We start from the raw sequence: 14,549 nt of genomic DNA, 5'->3' as shown, positions 1-14,549 counted from the left end.
AAGGGTGCTTCTTTCTATACCTTTCGGACTAAATTTGTGTTTAAACAACAAAAAACCTAAATAAATTGGGATTTATTCAAGGTTACTTTTCTTTTTTCATGCTTTATTCAAACTTGGATGGTTGTGGGGCTTTAGGTTTTTTCCTTTGTTTGTTTTGTTTTGGTTTTGTTTTTGTTTTTTTTTGTTTTTTTTTTTTTTTAATTATTTGTCATAAATATTTTCTATTTTTTCTTTATATCCATGCATATTTCACTGTGATGATTTGACAATCACAATCTTATACTTAATTTTTGTCAGTTAGATTTGATTAATTTGTACTTTGTACAATTTGTTACAATTACAAATTGTAACATTGTACTTTGACTGGATCACTGTGACTCTTGGAATTAAGCCTTCGTTGTTGAAATAACATTTTACTAGAGCTAGTCATAGTCATGTTGTTACTTCTGCAAGTATTGAATTAGAATCATACTGAAACTGAATCTCGAAGAGATGGGATGCAGATAAACAAAGTTGCATAAAAATCTTGAATATTTTTAAAAAAGATGGGCTATTCTATTTATCTGTTTCTGCAGAACTCGCAACTCTAAAACAGCTTACTGGAAAAAGTAGGCTTGCCTCAGCCCTGTTTAAATGTAAGTTTTTTGCTGATTTCCATCCTGCCCTTGTCTTGAATACATAGAATACTTTTGGACTTAAAGACATTCTCCTATGAAACAATTCAGCTTCTTGTCTTTCATTCCAACTCTGCTTAATTCTGTCTGATATACATATATATGCAATACATATACTTATGTGTGGGTGTAGTAACAAAAGATTTCCAGCTTGAATTAGCTGCAAAGATGCTTAGCATTTTCTTAGTTTAGTTCTACATGCTGCATATGCTGATGAGGGTGCTGGCAGCAATATGTAACCCATTTAATATAAAATAGAATTCTAATATCAGATACAGCCCAGGGAAGGTATTTCCTAACCTATTCTTTCCTAGGTGGAGTTAATCTCAGGGGTAGAGGGAAACTCTATTAATCCCCCAGCACTCATTTCTTCTCTTATCTGTGGTTTTGGGTTTGTTGGTTTTATTTGATTTCTTTTTCTTTTTTTTTTTTTTTTTTTGGTGGTGGATGGTGGAAACAGATTCTCTAACTTCTGCTAATCCATGAAATTCTAGTAGGATATTCTGTTCCTTGAGCTTCATGAAAGGTTTGAATCTGTATGCTAATCCTATTTCCAGGATGCTTTTACTGTGCATTTCTTTAACAATAGCGTGAATAATTTAAATCTTCATTTAAGATTAACTTCATCATAAATTATGGTGTGAAGTTCGGAAAGAAAATAACTCATACAAATAACGGAAGCCAGATTTTCAGTAATACTGATGATAATACATGTTCTTTTGGGAATTATCAAATCTCTTTTAGTTATTAAGACTTAGCCAGCTTTAATTAACAGATCCAATGAATCTCTGCTGGAAGCATGGCGCAGTGACATCTCAAAGTCAGCTGCTGGAGTGCAGTGAGATTGGGGGAGGCAGGGAGGGAAAGCAAGAGGATATTTAGCTTCCAAACACTTGCTTTCTGTCTGCTGTCTTCACTGCCCAAGAAATTACTGCCTTTGATCAAAAAGTAATCGTTATCAGAGGAAAGAAAGTGAGGGGAAAAGAAAGAAAAATAGAAACCAGTGGTGACCACTGACCAGTAACAATACTGCTCACCGTTGCAAATATGGTATAGGGAGAGGGAAGATGCTTCTGGTTCCTATGTTCTGCTCCACAAAACTCTTGCAGCTGGAGCAGGGAAAAACTCAAAGATTTTGCCAGTTTGGGTTTGAGGCATTTCCTTCTGATTCTGCCTCTCTTCAGATGGATTGAAGATAGAACTTCCAGCACTATACCTCTATCTATTATTCACACTCAAACCCTAGGTAGTTCAACTGAATCAGAAGTCCTGTTGATTTAGCAAAGTACAAAAACATGTGCTGTTCCATGACACAAGGAAGCTGCATCAAACTGAACAAAATAGGCAAAAAAAGCAGAGGGAAATAGAGAGAAAGGATGTGGTGCAGAGCCTTCAGTACGATGGCTAGCAGAGACAGCAGTGGGGAATAAAAGAGAGCCAGGAGTGAATTGAAAGGAAGGAAGAAAGCACAGCAAGAAGAGTTGTGTATGCCAAGAAGAGACTGGAGAAAAGGAACTAAGAATACAGGAAAAAAAATTCAGACCTCCAAATTTAATATTATTACTCAGCAGTTTGGGAGAGTAAAATGAAAATATTCTTTGATTTCCATGCCATAGAAGTTGAAAGGGACACTTGACCCAAGCAAAGGTATTTTCTGACTGTAAACATAACACCTTTAGTTTAGTTGCTGCATTCAACACATTAAGGATGAATTCTTGTCTGATCACCAGTTTCAGAAACCATGACCTTTCTGTGGTTTCTTTTTTGTACCATTGTTACTCCAGTTTAAAACTCTGAATTCCCTTTTTTTAAGATTCTTGTGTGTCTGTGTCTTGTACTATCCAGAATTTATAGTATTTATTCCTACTCCTTTTTGAAGGCCATTCTCCCCATTTGAAAGCCTTCAGCCAGCTTCCACAACTGTCTTTCACTGCAGTTTATTATAGCAGTGACTATTTTGTGTTTGCTGGTGAATGCAGCATGTCTGAATCCATACAGAACTTTAACAAACATCTCAGATGTTTCTTCTGTTTGTTGTTACATGAAGGTCTTCTGTGTGCTAGTCATATGCCTGTTTATACATAAACTTGCATAAATTTGCACTTCTGTTGAGTTGGGGTATGAGAATTACTGGTTTTCTTCTCTTCATTGAGGCTCAAATGATGAGATAAATGTTTATTTTTTACTATAATCTCTTTTGAAAAACACTATAAAATGTTTTCAGTCTTTAGATCCTTGTTAAGCTACCTTTTGATTTATAATTTCAAATGGAATTTAGTAATGAAAGAGATCTATACATGTCCCTCTACTAACAGACCCTAGCGAAACACATTGCCTTTTATATCCTCAGGTTTCTTGTCTCTACCTTGGTGTGTCTCTACTGTTTTATTCCCTTTTAAGTTAGTGGCCAGTATGGAAAATACTTAAATTCATTGCTACTTTTTAAGAAGGAAGGACATAAAAAGAAAAACTTTGCTGGTTGTCTGACAGCAGAGAGCTGACTACTGCCTGAAGTTCTGAGACGTTTCTAAAATAGACTTTATTTGCTTACTTTATTTTTTCAAAGTGAGATTTTTGTGTTTTCATTAGATGTGGTGAGTTTTGCAGTGGATTTAGACAACCAAAAATTATATTTGAAAAGCAAAAAATGCAGTACAAATAAATCAATATTGCCACAAAATAAATTGTAAATTCTTCATTTATTTTAGCAAGTCTGAAGCAGATACATAATTTATCCTAATGCTCATTCATACATTTACTGGCCTCTGTAGAGTTAAGACTGAATTCCAGCCGTCACATTAAAACTACCTCATCATTTTCCCGTAACTGATGTTGAGATGAAAAAATTCCATGACTATTATGATGTGAAAAAATATTTTATTATTCAGAATATTTGAACAAAATGGCTTAAAGTTGTCAGGCAGCAGAAAAAAAAATCTTCCTTTTATCTGTTTTATGTTCCAAAGAGTATAAACTCACCCAGTGGCATTATAAACACTTTTTGACTACTTAAACCAGTGTAAGTTTCATTTACTGTCAGAAGAGGCACAAATTGGTTATTTTGAGACTTAAAAAATATTTTTTGAGGTATACCTGAAAAGAACATTTATTTTTCACTAAAATTCTAAATTAAAAAAGCCCCTAAACTGTCTTTCATACCGCTCCTACAAGGTAATTTGGTTCACGATCACAGGAATCTCAGTGCCAAATTCTTCTTTCTCTTTGATGTTTTTGCTAGAGATTTTTAATATTTTATTCTACATTTCTTTTCTCCTCTTCTCCGTATCCCTTCAAAGTAGCGCTATAGAATGAAGCTTCAAAATTGCAATGCTGAAAGTTGATTCTCTGATTGGCTATTGATCAGCCTCAGATTACAGCTGAACACATTTACAATATGCATGAATACTTTTTAACATGGCTATTGGATAGAAGAATCTTTTGATATCCCTTTTCCTGTCATTCACATTTAGCAGCTCTTATATGTTAATGTAAAAATGGCATACGGCTGTGATAAAACCTATAAAAGGATAATCTCCCTTTTTCTCGAAGGCAATTCCATGGAGCAAATGTATCATTCAAATCCTTGTGTCTTGCTGAATGAATGGTCATGATAATAATAGTTGCCATGATAAGAAGACCCCTTCTTCACTTGCTGACTTCCTTGGGAAAGCCTGATGGCCACAGTCCTCAGGGCCACAAGGAACATGTGATAAAGTACTTTCATGAAAGGACCAAGATTCCCAACTTACAGATCTGATAACCAAAATATAAGCAAACAGCAAGCTGAAGAGAGCAGCAAATTGCTGTTTGCATTCTATTGTTTTTAATTTTGGCCTGAAAAGATTAACTGATGTAATAACAACATTTTTTTCAATTGTTTTAATCTTTCAGTATATGAGGTAGGCAACATCAATTAAGTGAAGTATAATTTTTTTATAATATCTGTCCTAGAATGGGTTGAAGCCAGCAACCATATAGGAAAGATTTCTGGGCTGGTTTTAACCTAAACCGTGCATAAGCTAGTGATACAGAGCTGAAAGATTTTGGCTACAGCCCTCTCCTACCCTAAGATTTCTACATCCAGGTATTTTTCACATATTTGCTGCAAAACAAAGAATGATCAGTCTTCCTGGAAGTCAATATATTGGGCAGTTGTTCACAGTGATGTTAGGATGTACAAAATTAATTCATGTGTGTGAAAAATCTTTTATTTGGAATTTCTACTTCCCACAGTATCAGTTTAACTAGACTACTGTTGTTTTGGTTTTTTTGTAAAGGAAAACTTTTTCAGGTAAGCTCAAGATGAAGATAAAAATCATTATCGGTACTGGAATTTTTTAAAAAAGAGAAGTTTTCAGTATGAATAGAAAACACAATTACACTAACGAAGAAACACTTACTGGAGGCTTCTAGCTCAACCATAAACTGATCAGAAACTGTATCAGGTTTGTCCCCAGTTCAGCAAGGAGTCATTAGTAGCTTCTTGAGATTTTGAGATTCCTTTGAAACATCAGCCATTAAGTACCACTGGAGACAGTAAACTAGACTGGGTGACCCTTGGCCTGCTCCACTAGGAAAATTCTTAGGTTTCTTGTGCTTTGGTCAGTTCACATTATTCAAGGTTAATTGTCCATTCTGCCACTTCAAGCTATTTTTAAGCTTGCTGTTTCACTGGAAACTACACAGCTTTTGGATTTTCTAATTTAAATATCAATTACAAAGAAAAAATGCTGGGGTTTTTTAATATTAGTTTCAGACTGTGCTTTAACAACTGTGTGCAGTAGTCCCAATTATTGGTCCCCCTCTGAGAGATGCTCCCTTTCTCCCAGTTTATTACCAATTTGATTGACTCATTTGTTCAGTCATCCAGCTAGGCAAATCTGCCAGAGAGGGCCAGGTGGAATGACTGCACTGCATCTGCTAAGCCATAAAAAAGACCTGTCTACATAGATCAGTTTGAGGCATTTGAGATGAAGCATGTAAAATTCTAACCATGAAACATCTACCCAGAATGACTGCAAAGCCAGTCATGAAATATCTTGAAGCAAAATACTTAAAAAGATTTTTTTCATTTTACAAGCATTTCTCCTGGATACTGATTTCCACAAGGACCTTCCAAGACATGAAGGGCAGTTCAGTCTCATTTCTTCTACTTCAGTTGCCCATTTCTTCTACCTCAGTTGCCCTCTTGTTCTCCTAGTTCTGCTGTTATGAGAGAAGAAGCAACAAATAGTCTGTTTTCCTTGTCAGAACTGGTTCTGCGTAACTGGAAGAGTAGTTGGTAGTTTATGTCTAGAAAGCACCATGCCTACTGTTTATTTCTGCTGTCATTTGGGTTATCTCCTTGATATGAGTCTCTTCTCATTTACTCATAGTGCACAGTTCTATTTGTGCTTATTATTTGTGTGTAAATTCAAAACGGGAGGTCTCTGCAGATAATCAGGGTATGTTCTGAAGACTGAAAGACCAAGTAATAATTTAGCCTTGTTTTATTTATCTATGGTTCAGTAAATCTGCTCTTCAGACCTTAGCTTATGAAGGACAGAATAAGAAAACATCTTTCCTCACAGAAACTAATGTAATTCTTGCTAGGCCATCTGAATAACCAAGAAATCATGTCCAGTGATGAGAGCAGCCTCAGTTGAAAAAGTTACTGCTGGGAGTGGCTTTAACAGAGACTTTAACAGAAGGAAAGATTACACAGTCTCATCCTTCACCACGTATCTGGGGGATGCACTCATCTCTACTTCCTTATTAAAACAGAAAATAATTTAAGAGTAGTACCACTAAAGAAAATACCAATTTCTCTTTGGTGGCATTCTTTAGTATGTAAGGATAAAAAAAAAAAAATATTTAAAAAAAATATTGCCTTTCTGTAGTTTTCTCTCAATCAAATCTGGACTTCAAGGTGGCTATAAGATTTGCCCCAGTTTAGGTGGCTGGGAATACATCATTATGTCTTCGTAACTAGATCAGGCATTCTAGGGCTATGAACATTAGTACAGAATCAGTTACATACACTCAGTTAAGCTGTTTTTACAAGCCCTATGTCAAGCTGTATTTTACTCAATAGATGTTTTGAGAAGGGAGACCGTAATCAAAGTAAGTTCTGGAGATGGCATCTGCAGACAACTGGAGAGGCCTGAAGAGCTCTTCAGTGTAGAAGACTGTTGTACGTTGAAGTCTCTGATAAAGTGTTCTCAGGCAGGGTACTTGTCAACCAGAAGTAAAATCTAAATGCTTAGGGCTGAAAATAGTGAATGATCTGCCTGAACAAAATGAGTCTGAGAGGACACTGACATCTGAACATTGTTTCCTAATAGGGAAAATGGTAATTTTTTTTTAAGGGAACCCAACAAGGAAGGTAAATAACTAATCTCAAAATCAAATCACAAGGTGTTAAAAGATGGACAACAAAAGGAAAGGAGAATAGAGATTTGGGCTTTGGGTTCGGTTTTTTTTTTTAATGCCGTTATTAATAAATACTAGAATATAATACTATTAATAAATACTAGAGGATGCTCTGGAAGGAAAACTGGTTTGAACCTTGATAACATTAATCTGAGGAGCCTTGCAGCCTAAGCAAAGAAGTATTGCTCATAAGGACAACTCAGTTATAAGGAGTTATATCAGCAGGAGAGAGATAGCATTTTTCATTCTACTGGAAGAATGTGATCTCTGTCTGAATAAAGAAGTCCATTATTTTGTGTTTATCAGGGTAAAAAACTGTATGAATAATGAGTTTTTAAGGAAGACTTATATACATAATGTTTACATCTGCACCAGGACAAAACAAAAGGTGTTTATGTCTCTCAGCATTATGAACTACAGAAGCAGAGTTTATATAATTAATACTAGTTTTCTCAGTTCAATACCAGATCTGAGCACAATGTTAATTTATTTTACAATATCTGATATTCAGCTTAGAGTTTAAAAAAAATCCTTCAGTAGAGCTCTTTTTTAGCACTTGCAGACTTGGAAAGAATGAAATTAAGACATTAATTAAAATTATGTAAAGTTGCACAATTTTCTGTTAATAAGATCATTTGTTGCACATTTTTCCCACATCTAGTGCAGTGTTCTTCAACTTTTTGGCCCTGCTTTTCCTCAGGGAAAGTGCAGCAATCTATCAGGAGCAAACAGCTTGTGTTTAAAGAATACTGAAATGTTTATCGGTCATTTTACAAAGGGCATAATCGATATTTATTCCAGTCACAATTAAAATTCTGCAAACACGGGGCACATCATGTCCTTCTGAACCCAAGAAGGTTTTCTTTGTACCAGTGCAATTTTATAAACTGTTAGTTTAGCTGGCTAATTATAAAAGTAACAAATCAAGCTGTGCATAAGAACCAGTTTCTTGATAAAACAAACCTTGACCTTAGCTAGGAGAAGACAGCAAGAACAGCAGATATTTTCTGCAATAATTAATCAAATAAATAAAATAAAAAATTTCTAGAGAAAATAAAAAAAAACAACAAACAAAACCTGACACATTCAGTGGAAGCACTTTTAAAATTCAATGTTTAGGTGTCAGTAAGAACAGAAAGTTTGTAGAAAAAAAGATCACAAAAAACTGTGGCACCTTTGCTAACAGATTTTTTCATTTGCGTTTCACTGACCTCAGAGAATGAAATTCTATTCATAAAGCAGTTTACAGAACACATTTGGGCCCCATCACTAATATTAAATTAATCACAAAATTAAATTATTTAGCCACAAAATAGTTTTGTCTTGGGTGAGGTAGATTCTAATTCTGATCTCATTTACAATGGTTTTACATCAGTGTAATTTGATTTCCCTGAAGCTTATGCTGTATAAAAGAGAAGAGAACATGGCTCATATTTTCTTCATGGTCATAAATTGCACACAATTGAAAAAAGAGGAATTTCTACTCTGGGAAGAAATCCATGCAAATGTATTTTGCTAAAATTGGGCAGCCTGTTTAGACTGTGCTATTTATATATAATTTTTTTTATAAGCTTAGCTGCAACCAGAAAAGATACTAGATTTCCAGTGCAAATAACTCCAAGTAAGTCAAGTGATTTGGTTTTGTTAAGGATTCTTAGGACACAATGAAAATATAAAAATTATCTAGAGAATTTATGAACGAGAAACATCTTAATTAGATAATGTCACTTTAGGATATTTGTATTTGTTCAGCACAGTATTACACAGGTATTTATCAGTAGTCAGAATAGAAAAGCAAAGTGGATTTCCAGATTGGTGCAGAGCATCTTACCAGTTAGGATCAGTTCAAATCCTTTTTTTTGCATGAGACAGAGAAGAATGGTTATGCTGTCTGTGTTGAATTGCTCCCCAATTTTAGCTCAGTTCTAGCCATGTTTTAGCCAGTTTTTTACATCTCTATTGTTACTCTCATAAAAAAGCCTCCCAGTTAGCAGAACATAGATGACTGCCTGCAACCCTTGCAGTGAAGGCTGTAAGTTGCAGAGTCCTACAAAGATATCTAAAAGAGTGCAACCTTGTCTCCTTTTTTCTCCTCTCTTGGAGAAGAGGAAGTTCCGCTTGGGTGCTTGTCAGCTAAGAAACATGGCTCTGCACAGATCTCTGCATGATGCAAGAGGAGCTCAGAAGTACCCTTTAGTCTGTCACACATATACACATACTACATCCAGTGGGACCTGGGTTAAATTTAAAAAAAAAAAAAAAAAAAAAAAAAAAAAACAAAACCAAAAAACCACAAACTTTGAACAGAACAAAAGAAATCCAGTATTTCCTGTGAAATGTTTGATTAGTAGGGAGTATAGAGCACCTTGGGCTGGTTTGTAGTCAGGGTGCTTCTGGTGAAATGTGAAAAGTGGTAGGTCTTGCCATTCTTTTGCACACACAAGTGCTTTTGCCATCAAATGGCAAAAATCTCCTGAACTGGCAATCACATATCAGCTGTAATGTTAAGCACCAACAGAAAGTGTGGAGCTTGATGTAAGACTTTTCTGTTAAAATTAGAATTGATCTGGACTTAAAAACACTGCCTGTTTAGTGAAAACATCCTTAAATGACTCAGATTAACAGTATACAGAGCAGAAGAGAGTCTGTTTTTCTACTAAGGCAGCAGAAAACCAAAATGAATCCTTCAGCTTATAAGACTTCTCATTTTTTGATACTCTAGAATAATATTTTCAGGGGCAAAAGGGACTCTATCAAGGGTCTTAGGGCTCCAGCTTAGCAGATATTAAGGTTTTCATTAATGTGATTTAAAAATAATCAAGTATAATCACTCTGGGGTTATGCTTACAGTAATTTTTTTTGTATTATCTGCATTTTTTAGAAAGTACTTGGGATGTACAAGAACTCTAAGAATATTGGAGAACTAAGAGAATATTATTTTTACAATATAGATGAAACCTAAAAAAATTTAAGTATCCTTAATGAAGCAGAACAGCTTATACAGCTTATTCTATTCTACATGAAAAGTGGTAATGAAATGAGAGATTTTAAATAACATAAAATAAAAATCTGAATATAAAAATAACTTTTAGCAGCTATTCAGTTAGAGGGATAACCTACAAACTCATAGAGCAAAAAAAGCCGTGAAGGATGTCAGATAGCAAATTGCACCTGAGTCTGTAATGTGCTGTGTCTACAAAATAGGGCTGGCTGATGGGTTTATGCTTCGCAAATGCAGAGATGAGTGGCCAAAGAACAGAGAGGTAAGTACGTCATCCTCTGTTATTGCTTTGCCAGAGACATATGGAAACCTGATCCTGTTTCTTGAGGCTGTGCTCCCAGAAATGTGGTGATTGGGAAGGAGAGAGCTCAGGAAAAGACTTAGAAAATTTTGAAGCAAACAGCTTATAATAAAAAATAAAAAGAAACTGAGAAATAGAACAATTTGGCAGTGAGATGTCTTGAGAGCAGGTGGTGGGCATAAAACATGGTGGCCTACAAATATTTGCTGATTAAATTGAAGAGTAAATACCCATTGTACTGCATAAACACTTCTGGGGAAGGGTAAACAACTCCATGGAGTGATAAGTATTCCAATTTATAAAGCAACATTTACCTTACAGATATCATAGTGTAAATATTTGGGGGGTTTAAATATTCCATAACAAAATATTGTTGTGTGTGTTGCATAGAACAGTAGTTAGGACCAAACAAATTAAATAAAACCCAATTATTTGTCAGGTAGAGCAGCAGTATGACATTACAGAAATCTCTAAATCCCAACATATTATGGGGAATTCCCTACACAGTTAAGAATATGGCTTCTGACTTGAACTTCATTTTGATATAAAACCTAAGCAAAAAGTCCCAAAAACATATAAGAAAATAAAATCACATTGTTAATTAACAACCAATCCCCTTTTTTTCTGCAAAACTTGAAGATTGGCAAAACACTGACAACAACTTAATTTATGAGATCCTGATTTTTATCCAAAGAATTAGCCCCCACCCCATACAGTTAAACAAAGTAACTCTAATACTGCCTCTTGCCAAAACACACTTATTCTGTCTTTAGTACTCACTAACATTGTAAATATCCATCATTAATGTGTCAAGGCATCCACCATAAACATAACATCAAGTGAATGTAAATACTGTTCTTCTTCACTTGATTGTTGAGATGACATATCACACTGGAGGTCTCCAGCCCAAGACACCTGTCCAAAGCATAGTGAACCAAAGTGGTTGCCGTGGGCTGTGTTCACCCAGATTTTGAATATATTCAAATATGGAGGCAACCTTGTGCGCTTTCTCTAGGTGAAGTAAAGCATCACTAAAATCTCTCTCATATGTTAATGATAGAAATTGATTCCTGCTCCCAAACCAGTAAATCACTGCTGGTAATTCCACAATTGTGTCTCAAGTAGACATCAAGGTTAAGCATCTATCTGATCTCATACAATGAGATGTCAAAATTAATCCACAAGGTGGGACACTGACGCCTGCAGTTTAGTAGTCTTATAGTCTGAAAACTAATTTTCTGGAACACTTAGATCAGAGACTGCAGCAGTCTTTCAGCTGTTAAGAAAAGCAAAAGTATGGATTTGTATTGTCAGAATGTGCTTATTTCACACACAACTCTCTCAGTACTGAAAAACCACTAGAATGCAAAAGATTTATTGAAGGAAGAGTGACTGAAGAAAGAGGTTACTGAAGAATGTGACACTTCATAAGATATCTTTACTACAGTCTTATTCCAGCTTCCATCCTTCTTTCTGCTAGTCTTTTAAGATTAGTCCAGCATATGGCCTTGTAGTTTTAAAAAAATGTATGTGACATTTTTCTAGATAGGAAAAGTCTTGCTGGACCCTTTGGAAAGGAAAATGTTGTATAGTTTGCCATAATAATCAGTTGTTATTTTCCCCTTTTTCATTACATGGAGGACAAGGTTTATCCTATTCTAATGAGCTTTTTCGCTGTGTTTTCTCCTATAGCTATATTACAGGCAAGGAGTTGCATGCTGGGTCATCCATGCTGCTTATTTTATTTTCTTGACTGCCTTACCATTCACAACTATCTCTTCTTGCTTACCCAGAGGCAAAAAATTTAGATTCTTTTCTGAGTTTCTGCTGTTACAGCATCTTTCAAATTCTCAAAAGCATTCCTGCCATATTAAGTATGCTTAATGGGACCATAATTGGGTCCCTATAAAAGCAGCCACATTTCCTTCTACTGGTATGTCACTATTAATGGATGCTACATCGTGTTCAAGATCACCAGCAACTCGGACAGCTCTTTCTGCTGACTCCACAATCTGCTGTTTGCAGGCTGTAATGCAGTGGTTTAATAATCACTGCTGATGTCTCTGCCAGGGCAATCAAATCAGTGCCATCACATAGAATCATAGAATAGCCAGGTTTGGAATAAACCTTAACTATCATCTAGTTCCAACCCCCTGCCATGGTACAGGACACCTTCCACTAGACCAGGTTGCTCCAAGCCCCATTCAACCTGGCCAACACTGCCAAGGATGAGGCAGCCACAGCTTCTCTGGGCGACCTGTGTCAGTATCTCACCACCCCCACAGCAAAGAATTTCCTCCTAATGTCTAATGTAAATCTCCCCTCTTTCAGTTTGAAGCTGTTCCCCCTTATCCTATCACTACATACTCTTGTAAAAAAGTCCCTCTCCAGATTTCTTGTAGGCCCCCTTTAAGTATTGTAAGTCTGCTATGAAATGTTCCCAGAGCCTTTTCTTCTCCAGGTTTGACAAGCCCAACTCTCTCAGACTCTTTCCATAGGAGAGATGTTCCAGCCCTTAAATCATCTTTGTGACCCTTTTCTCTACTCGCTCAAGCAGGTCCATGTCCTTCTTGTGCTGGGGGCCCCAGAACTGAATGCAGTACTGCAGGTGGGGTCTCACAAGAGTGGGGTACAGGAGGAGAATCACCTCCCTCGACCTGTTGGTCACTCTCTTCCTTTTGATGTAGCCAGCATATGGTTGGCTTTCTGGACTGCATCAAACGCATCTGAAGTATCCATTAGTTGACATGCTGGAGGGAAGCAATGCCATCCAGATGGACCTTTACAGGTTCAAGAGGTGGGCCAGTGCAAAACTCATGAAGTTCAAATGGGGCCAAGTGCAAGGTTCTACACATGGTCAGGGCAATCCCAAGCACAACTACGTGCAGAGGAAGTCTTCGTAGGAGTAAAGAGTGATCTCTGAAAAGTAGGAGTTTAATGCCTACCTCTAAAGTTAGAGCCAACAAAGAATTTGAAACTCTGTTTTAGAGTGGAAGCAGCTTAAGTTTGGCAAGGTAGAAGGGCTTGAGGAATTACATAGGTGTTTCCTATCTCTAATATCTATTATTCTATTATACTATGACTAATCTCACTTTGCTTTGATATTCTTTCCTCTAACCTGTTCCATATGCTTATTGCCCTTTCAATAATGCCATTTGCTAAGAATCGATGGCTATCTCATCCACACTAAACACTGCACTAGGATAAACTACATTACTTCTGAATCATCTGCAATAATGGATTGTGAAGTCTAGAGCTGAATATCTCCAGTCTGCATAAGTTCTCCCTCTTAATTCCATTTGTCTCATTTTCCATTAAATCACCAGTGTGTGAAGAGGGATGCCAAAGGATAGAAAGGGAGGAAAAGTGAAAAATGTGCTTTATGAACCAGGTGAACACTGAATTAGAAATGAAACAGGTAAGGGAGAGGAAATAAAATAAGGGTGAAAAAAAATTCAAAAGACTTAGCACTGAAGGAAGGTACACTCACTGGATATTAACAGGGGGATAATGAACTTTCATTTTGATATCCTTAAGTCAAGTCCGTGATATGGATATTATGATTAAAACCCATTTAGATTTTTATTGCTACATACTGCAAGACTGGTGACTTTCCATTTTAGTCTGGGCAGATGTTATGTATACATCACAAACTCCACCGTCATCATAATTGGTAGCCTTGTTGACAAGCTTCAAAGAGATGCCAAATCACAAAGAGTTGTGGAGACTCAGCTGCCCAAAATGAAAATCCTTAATGCACTTTGTCATGTATAATTGTGCTAGCAAGGTGCCAGGGATGTGCTATCAATATCAAGTTAAATGCCAGCATATGCTAAAGGCCTGGAGAAAAAGGCCAGATCAGACACCGTTATAAATGCTGCACAGGAGGTGGAATGGAACCGAAAATATGGGGGGAGCATGAATCAAGAGAGAGAATACTTTGAAGGAAAATTCTTTATCACAAACATATTCCTACACTCTTCTAGCTTCCTCTGATGATAAAAGATCCTGTTGTATTCCTTCGGTATATCACAGGATGAAAAACCCACCCATGGAATGTAATTTGGATAAGTCTGAGTAGGCAAGAGAGAAAAATTTCAGGATTAAAGCCGCAGAAGGAGAAAGGAACAAAATTCTCCAAACACAAGTGATGGCAAAAGAC

Source organism: Psittacula echo (genome assembly GCF_963264785.1).
Source record: "Psittacula echo genome assembly, chromosome: 1".
NCBI lineage: Eukaryota > Metazoa > Chordata > Aves > Psittaciformes > Psittacidae > Psittacula > Psittacula echo.
This window is presented reverse-complemented; position numbering follows the sequence as displayed.